The sequence below is a fragment of the Schistocerca piceifrons genome, chromosome 2 (assembly GCF_021461385.2).
Source record: "Schistocerca piceifrons isolate TAMUIC-IGC-003096 chromosome 2, iqSchPice1.1, whole genome shotgun sequence".
In the NCBI taxonomy this organism is placed as follows: domain Eukaryota; kingdom Metazoa; phylum Arthropoda; class Insecta; order Orthoptera; family Acrididae; genus Schistocerca; species Schistocerca piceifrons.
In genome coordinates, this window is record NC_060139.1 from 85,072,037 (window position 1) to 85,081,658 (window position 9,622).

A 9,622-nucleotide genomic window follows, 5' to 3' on the forward strand; every position below is an offset into this window, starting at 1 on the left:
ACCCTCTGACAAACTGCACTTCAAAAGAACCTATGTCTTCGAATTTTATAATCACTTTCTCCAGACATCGGACCAATGCTTTTTTTCATACACTTGTAGGCTCTTGTAGGGCTGCTGATGCACAGTCGCCGTTCTTGAAAAGGAGCTTTACCAGCAGCTCGCCATCCTTTTTGGAGAGAGTCATGCAGGGCCTCTCGGACGCAGCCTGAGGAACAACCGAGTGCCTTGCGTCTATTGGTGTGCATTTTCTGACACTTACAGCGCTATCCATTGCTCATATTTTCATTAAGTTTTTTTTTGTATTATGACGTTTTTCCCTGCGTCAGTGATATGCTCTTCAAATTTGCCGTCATTCTGAGCAGAAATTCCCTTTCTACAGCATTTTGGAACTGTAACTTTAGTTATGGACACCCTGTACACTCTACGAACCAATGTGTAGGCCGCGGATGAGTGTGTTTTAGTTGGCAGGAGAGCCAACACCGGGTTACTAGAGGAAGCCGAAAGGCACGCGTTTTAGCTCACGCAGGCAGGCGTGAGGTCTGGAACAGGACAAGGAAATAAGAATTTAAAAAAACGGACGTAGCTGGTGGAATACTTAACTTTAATCCGTTAATGACGAACGTCGGTCTCGCAGGTACATGATTCACAATATCAATGGTAACTGATAATGGCGCCTTGCTTGGTCGTAGCAAATGACGTAGCTGAAGGCTATGTTAAACTATCGTCTCGGCAAATGAGAGCGTATTTTGTCAGTGAACCATCGCTAGCAAAGTCGGTTATACAACTGGGGCGAGTGCTAGGAAGTCTCTCTAGACCTGCCGTGTGGCGGCGCTCGGTCTGCAATCACTGATTGTGGCGACACGTGGGTCCGACGTATACTAACGGACCGCGGTCGATTTAAAGGCTACCACCTAGCAAGTGTGGTGTCTGGCGGTGACACCACAGAGCGTACACTTGACTGTATCACATACAGAATTAAGATTTCTTCCAGATTCACTCACTTATGGAATGAAGGAAGGATGGATGACTGCTTGTACACTTCCGTACGAGCTGTTATTCACCTGATTTTATCTGCGCGAAGTATAAGGGTTAGTTAAGTTAGGGTCAGAGGAATTTCTGTAGATTTTCGTTCTTTCGATGACTCCCGGTAGTTCGACCTTATGTTGACCCCTTAAAGCTGAGGAATATTTAGGTATGACCCGTACAAATGCGTTGCATCCAATATTTTTTGTGCATTGCGCAGTCAGGGAGCTTCGCTCGCGAGTTGTTACATTTCGGCCCAAGGTATTCCGCCACAACTACTTCCAAATTTTGATTACTTTGAAGCAATGAATGGAGCGAGAAGTAAATTCCTGAAAATCACATTATCGCTTGCCGACTCAAAATGCTCGCCCGTAACGATGTCTGAATGTAATATCAACTGATACAAACTAGGTGACAGGGCTACAGTCCGATTCACGAACTATGGCGGTTTGCGCATGTCGGGGCACGGACGAGGATTGCTTTCGTTCCAGTTCCAAGCGAGTTGCGGTACGCAAATTCACGTGTTTTGCCCTTGAAGAAATTGTGTAGCTTGCAAATTATGCCTCTCGCTTGCTTATGTATAATTTGTTGTTTACCACCACCATCAGAAAGATAATTCGGAGAAAATGGAGAAAAATTCGTTAAATAACTCTCTATGGCTACGACATTCACTTCAGAGTGCTCAGTACACTACTGAAAGCTAATTGGCTATCGGAGAATGCGTGACGTAGGTGCGCCGAACGACCGCCATTGTTCGTGACTACAACTATAGCAAATGACGTGGAAGGAAGTTTATGCTTTTAAGTGAGGGTTTATTTCGTACGTCTAAGGGGTCGCCTTTTACCACTCAAGCATCAGACACACTCGACTAAAAATCGAGCTTAAATAGCCTAATTATTACACTCACAGTTGCTTCTTTAGCTGCGGGCACTGAGGTAGTTACCAATTATGTTGTGGAATGATTCTTCCTATGGTCTTACCAGCCATATACTACACCATCGATGATTATTACTGATGATTTCCTTAGCCGGTTTTTCACGAAGTGTGCGGCCGTGGGAAGGTATGAAAGTCACCTCGCACTTGGAAAAGGTAAAGTCATTTTTGCTAATGCCCTGTCTAGTTTTGTGGCGGTGGTTCAAAACATCGATGATAGCGAATGCTGATCCACACGGAAATTCGACCCTTTTGTCGTTTGGGTACAGAGAAGGGTTGAGGTATTGGTAAGCACTCAGCTCCCTTGTTTGTCTGTGCATGAAAGGGAGTCCTTTGGAGGCGAAAATGACGGTGTTTTCGGCCAGCCTGTGTCGTTTGAAAACTTTGCACCTTTCCACACAAGAGCAGAGGGTCGTACTACTGTGCAGTGCAGTTAATAAATGACTTGGACACTCATAGTCCTCTTGTCTCTAGTATGTCCGAGCGGTTCTAGGTGCTTGAGTCCGGAACAGCACTGCTGCTATGGTCGCAGGTTCGAATCCAGCCTCGGGGATGGATGTGCGTGATGTCCTTAGGTTAGTTAGGTTTAAGTAGTTCTACGTCTAGGGGACTGATGACCTCCGATGTTAAGTTCCATAGTGCTTAGAGCCATTTTTTGTCTCTAGTAGACGACTGACTTGTTTTCCGACTCACCCTTCACTACTCCATCCTCTCATACGTTCACTTTACACCTGTACCAATTTATTGACATAATAGGCGTTCCCTCTCAACATAAAACGAAATTTACCAGTATCCTACCAATTAATAGTGCTCTTCCATTTGCTTACCTATAGTTGAGCAGGGTGGTCGTTCCACTTCGTACTTCTACATACTTTTACTTCCAAATATTTGTATGACGTGATCAATCCGTCATCCATTAGTCCTTTGTCGAACGGTACCTTTTAAGAATGAAACTTCCCAAGTACGGTTCACGACTCCCCCTCTCATCTTTACTTCCGTCAATACGTCGTCTCCTACCTTCCAAACGTCAACTTTTAAGTCTTCCGAAGTACACTACTTTGCATTTCCTTACATTAAGAGCCAGTTCTTGCCACAGTGGTAACACCGGTTCCCGTCAGATAGCCGAAGTTAAGCTCTATCGGCTGGGCTTTAGCACTTGGATGGGTGACCATCTGGTCTGCCGAGCGCTGTTGACAAGCGGAGTGCCGGCCGTGGTGGCCGTGCGGTTCTGGCGCTGCAGTTCGGAACCGCGGGACTGCTACGGTCGCAGGTTCGAATCCTGCCTCGGGCATGGGTGTGTGTGATGTCCTTAGGTTAGTTAGATTTAAGTAGTTCTAAGTTCTAGGGGACTTATGACCTAAGATGTTGAGTCCCATAGTGCTCAGAGCCATTTGAACCAACCATTCTTGAACAAGCGGAGTGCACTCAAACCTTGTGAGGCAAACTAAGGAGCTACTTGATTGAGAAGTAGCGGCTCCAGTCTCGTAAACCGACGTACAGCATGAGGGAGCGGTGTGCTGACCACATGCCCCTCCATATCCGCATTCAGTGATGCCTGTGGTCTGAGGATGACTCGGCGGCCGGTCGGTTCCGTTGGGCCGTCATGGCCAGTTCGGACGGAGTTTAGTTTTAGTTTTAAGAGCCAGTTACTACTGTTTGTATGAGGTCACTTCTTTGTCAAGATCAAACAATATAATACTGCAATCTCTCGGATAAGCAACTGCGTAATTTATAAAAAGAGTGAGACTGCAATTTACGGGCTTCCTGTACGCCATTAATGTATGAAACAAATTGCAAAATTCCCAATACACTTTCCTGGGTCACATTAGACATTACTTCAGCAATTAACTGTCCATCCAAGATAAAGAGCTGCGTTTTGTCTGTCAGGAAATTTTCGATCGTTCTCTATCTGGACAGGGACGTATTTTTGTTTGTAGACATCCCCTTTTGAAAGTTTTCTCTATCCATGGCGCCAAAGAAATCATGTGGCAAGAGAACGAATATATGATCGACATTTCTGGATTCCATACTGTTTTCCATAGAGAACAATGTTTTGGTACGGGTAGGTCATAATGTTTGCTCTTAGACTTTGTTTCGATGTGCTGCTACGAACAGATGTAAGTGACGTAGGACGGTACTCCTACGCATTAACTACATTTTTTCTCTCTTAGACTGGTGTGACTGATATTCTATCACACTCAAGGGGAACGTTACTCATGGGAGTTTTGGTGAATCATGGTCAAGAGTGGAGTTACTTTACCTGCATATTCTGTAGAGAACTCCGTCGGACTCTGGAACCTCCAAGCTCCTTTGCAACACGACTCATATATGATGGAGAAATTCCTTTGTTAAATAAGTCTACAAATTTCCCTTCCACTGTGTTGTCTCGAAGTTCTAGGTTTTATTGTGAAAAAATTACAAAAAATTTATGACTCAAGGTATTGGTCATCGCTGTCCAGTACTAGAGGGTGCTGTAGAGCGCAAAAACTGTAGCGGAAGACAATGATTGAAATACATTCAGCAGATAACTGAGGACGTAGGTTGATAGTGCTACTCTAAGGTGAAGAGGTTGGCACAGGAAAGAAATTCGTGGCGGGCCACATCAAACCAGTCAGAAGACTGATGAATCAGTTGCGCATTGATTTGGTACACATGTAATATTTGTTCTTAACCAATTCATTTAACAATAAACATTAATTTTACGCTACTGGCCATTAAAATTGCTACACCAAGAAGAAATGCAGATGATACACGGGTATTCATTGGACAAATGTATTATACTAGAACTGACATGTGATTGCATTTTCACGCAGTTTGGGTGCATAGATCCTGAGAAAGCAGTACCCAGAACAATCACCTCTGGCCGTAATAACGGCCTTGATACGCCTGGGCATTGAGTCAAACAGAGCTAGGATGATGTGTACAGGTACAGCTGCCCATGCAGCATCAACACGATACCACAGTTCATCAAGAGTAGTGACTGGCGTATTGTGACGAGCCAGTTGCTCGGCCACCATTGACCAGACGTTTTCAGTTGGTGAGAGATCTGGAGAATGTGCTGGCCAGGGCAGCAGTCGAACATTTTCTGTATCCAGAAAGGCCCGTACAGAACCTTCAACATGCGGTCGTGCATTATCGTGCTGAAATGTAGGGTTTCGCAGGGTTCGAATGAGGGGTAGAGCCACGGGTCTTAACACATCTGAAATGTAGCGTCCACTGTTCAAAGTGCCGTCAATGCGAACAAGAGGTGACCGAGACGTGTAACCAATGGCACCCCGTACCATCACGCCGGGTGATACGCCAGTATGGCGATGACGAATACACGCTTCCAATGTGCGTTCACCGCGATGTCGCCAAACACGGATGCGACCATCCTGATGTTGTAAACAGAACCTGGATTCATCCGAAAAAATGACGTTTCGCCATTAGTGCACCCAGGTTCGTCGTTGAGTTCAAAATGGTTCAAATGGCTCTGAGCTCTATGGCACTTAACTTCTGAGGTCATTAGTCCCCTAGAACTTAGAACTATTTAAACCTAACTAACCTAAGAACAGCACACACATCCATGCCCGAGACAGGATTCGAACCTACGACTGTAGCGGTCGCGCGGTTCCAGACTATAGCGGCTAGAACCGCACGGCCACTCCGGCCGGCGCTCCTATCTGAGCTGCAGCGGCAAGGGTAACCACAGCCATGGTCTCTGAGCTGATAGTCCATGTTGCTGCAAACGTCGTCGAACTGTTCGTGCAGATGGTTGTTGTCTTGCAAAGGTCCCGATCTTTTGACTCAGGGATCGAGACGTGGCTGCACGATCCGTTACAACCATGCGGATAAGAAGTCTGTCATCTCGACTGCTAGTGATACGAGGCCATTGGGATCCAGAACGGCGTTCCGTATTACCCTCCTGCACCCACCGATTTCATATTCTGCTAACAGTCATTGGATCTCGACCAACGCGAGCAGCAATGTCGTGATATGAGAAACCGCAATCACGATAGGCTACAATCCGACCTTTATCAAAGTCAGAAACGTGATGGTACGCATTTCTCCTCCTTACACGAGGCATCTCAACAACGTTTCACCAGGCAACGCCGGTCAACTGCCGTTTGTGCATGAGAAATCGTTTGGAAACTTTCCTCATGTCAGCACGTTGTAGGTGTCGCCACCGGCGCCAATTTTTGTGTGAATGCTCTGAAAAGCTAATCATTTGCATATCACAGCATCTTCTTCCTGTCGGTTAAATTTCGCGTCTGTAGCACGTCATCTTCGTGGTGTAGCGATTTTAAGGGCCATTAGTGTATATCATTAGATCATTATTCTTAATAGTCTGAGATCCATCCACCCCCTGGAGAAAGAATGAATAGGATCTTTTTTCTAGTAAATTTAATTGTAGTGTAATTTTGCACCGGGAAACATTCTTGTTAGAAACTGCAGTTCTCATGTTATTAAAAAAAGTTACCTTTTAACGCACTCGCATCCCTCACTCCCATCCCAGTTACCACGCTCAAACATACCGGTCTGTACTTTTAGTACGTTGGTCACGAAACTTGGGTCTACACAATTTTTTTCCATTATTTTTCATTTGTTGCTTGGACTAGCTGACCAGCCGCATAAGATGCTGTGGGAGGGATAACGGACGGCCAGCGTGGGAAGGGAGAGCGGGCGGGCAGGCAGGCGTCAGGGCCGAGTGACTGCACTCTCGCACGGCGGAAGCCAGGCTCGGGCGGCATCACGTATGCGAAAGGAAGCGTGACGGACAGCGCGTGGGGCCGGCTGACAGCAGGTGGCGGGTGCGGCGTAGCGCTCGTCTCGCAACACTCTGACTGCACAGCACGCCAGCGACCCACGCCTTGCAGCAGCACTGGATGTTCCAGAGCTCTGCAACTGAAGCACTGTGGCTGCCCGGCTCGTCATGACATCGGCATCACGAGGATGACAACAGCAAGTCCTGTGCATTCGTTATTCTCGGACTTATTTAGCGACCCTCCCAGTGATTCCCACTAGAGTTGCAGACGCATCTCCGTAATACTTGCGTGTTGTTCGAACATACCGGCAACAGATCTAGCAGCCCGGCTCTGAATTGCTTTGATGTCTTCCTTTAATCGGAGCTGGTGCCGATATAAAACACTCGAACAGTAATCAACAATGGATTGCGCTAGTTTCCTAGATGCTGTCTCCATTACAGATCAATCACAGTTTCCTAAAAATTATCCCAACCGAAGACCATTCACCTTCCATCCTACAATCCTTACACGCTCATTCCATTTGATATCACTTTGCAGCATTACTGTTAAGCAACTCATTGATGCGGGGCGGGGTTAGGATTGGGGTGTAATTGTTTGATCACTGTCTCTCGTCGTACTGTGCACTAAACAAGTTCCACCTACCTCAGTACGGCGTCTGATCACCACCCCGTTTCTCTGCGTAGGTAGATACTCTTCAGACGGCGTTAAAAGCAGCGTTGAAGAAAAACACCGCCAATACTTACGTTTGCAAAGTCGGCGTAAACTCTGGTGGCAAACTATCCAGTAATATCTTATAACAATTTTCGGGTCTAGGGCGATTGCTTCATCTCTTTAGAAAAATGTCAAAATTCTGCAACAAGTTCTTTTATTTCTTTAGGTTCAAAATAAAAGTTGCCATCAGCCCATATTTAACTGACGAATAATATCACTGTGCTCAGCTCACAGTTCAGACAACCCAGGCAGCCAGGAATGTACGTAAGTCCAACCCGAATTATCAAGCGCTTTTACAGTCAGTACTGTGCTACAATATACGAGTTTCACATTCGGTCCTTTTTCAGTGGATATCTAATAAAGAAGTGCCAACGGCCTTGCCGCAGTGGTAACACCGGGTCCCGTCAGATCACCGAAATTATGCGCTGTCGGGCTGGGCTAGCACTTGGATGGGTGACCATCTGGTCTGCCGAGCGCTGTTGGCAAGCGGGGTGCACTCAGTCCCTGTGAGGCAAACTGAGGTGCTACTTGATTGAGACGTAGCGGCTCCGGATTCGGAAAGTGACGTACGGCCGGGAGAGCGGTGTGCTGACCTCATGCCCCTCCATATACGCATTCAGTGACACCTGTGGGCTGAGAATGACACGGCGGCCGGTCGGTACTGTTGGGCCTTCAAGGCCTGTTCGGGAGGAGTTTAGTTTAGTTTATCTAATAAAGAAATTGCTCGCCAAATATTCCATAGGCGAGTATGAAACATGCCACGCTGAATTTTACAAAGGCCGAAAGCTCACCCGCGGTTCTCTTTCCAAAAAACAATCCAAAAACTTCCAAACGTCACAAAACTGTCCGTAAATGCCACTGCTATTACGGCCACACAATCTGGACGCGAGAAACCAATTATTTCTTCATTTTACACATAATAAAAATGGAAGCGTTCAACATGACCTCCACGTCTGATAGCTGACTAGCGACTGACTCACTGCCGTTCCTTCCATGGCCTATAACTACTCCCAATGCGGGGGAAATGCTTAACTCTGATTCGTTGTTCAAAATGACCAGCCTATCAAAACATTCCTTCGCGATCATTTTCGCTCTAAAACTGTCCTACGCCAATCATTATTCACAGATGCTTTTACGTCACTTCATGAAAATATTAATAAAATGTTTAACAAAACCAAACGAAAAGAAAAGAAAAATAATCTTGAAATAACTGTAGAAAACTATTGCTCTTCAATCGACTATCTTGGCTGCCTTCTTACAAAAGCAAGTACCCTTGGACATACGTCATAAGCAAGGTGGGGAAAACACAGCTTTCCCATGACACAGTTACGTAAAGGTGTACATCTTATAATATTGAATCTCTACGTATGTCCCACATACACACTCTCACTCATTCTCATTTACTCACACAACAGGAAATTAAATAAATACTTATGTTTTCTGATTTTATATTACGAAAAATGACAAATAGTTAACGTTTTTAATTATGAAACTCTAAACAAATTGACCTAACGTTCTGTGAGCTTCAGTAATGATTCCTCATGATACTAAAGGATAAACTGTTACGATTCCTAACTGACTTTAATCTTACAAGTGTCGGTTTTGGGTGTTTTAGGTAATTTTCCCTAACTCTGAAAGTATGCCATCTAGAAAGCTGAGATTTTTACACGATCTTCTTTTTAATAACAAAGGGCAGTATGTTGACTTTTGACTAAATTCAATAATATTTAATATAGTTTATTTAGATTCTCAGGGGCTTGAATATTCTGTCGCTCGAATTGACACATGTACCACTTCCCACGGCTAGGCTAGCGACAAGTGCGAATGAGTCACGCTAAGATACAAACGGCTGTTTCTATCACCGCCAACGGCTCCAAAGCTGCCAGCCGTACTGCAAAGTAGTGCAATAAATGCTATTGGGCATTGACTCGCGACGTTACAACACTACTAATGCTGTACTCGAACATTATCGGGTCGTTTTCCCTGCTCACCTGCATTAACTTTCATTTTTATATATTTAAAACTAGCTGCCATTCATCACATCAGTTAAAAAATTCGTGTAAGTTATTTTGTATCCCCCTACACTCACTTAACGATGACACCTTCCCGTAAAACACAGCATAATCAGCGAAGGCCTCAGTTTGCTCCTTACTCTGTCTACCAGGTCATTTAGAAATATATAAAGTAACAGCTGTCATATAACACTTCCC

At 45.2% G+C, this 9,622-nt stretch overlaps 1 pseudogene; it reads left to right on the forward strand.

The window, feature by feature from the left end:
* Positions 1 to 7,779: 7,779 nt before the first annotated feature.
* LOC124778430 lies at positions 7,780 to 7,897 on the forward strand (annotated as a pseudogene).
* Positions 7,898 to 9,622: the final 1,725 nt, after the last annotated feature.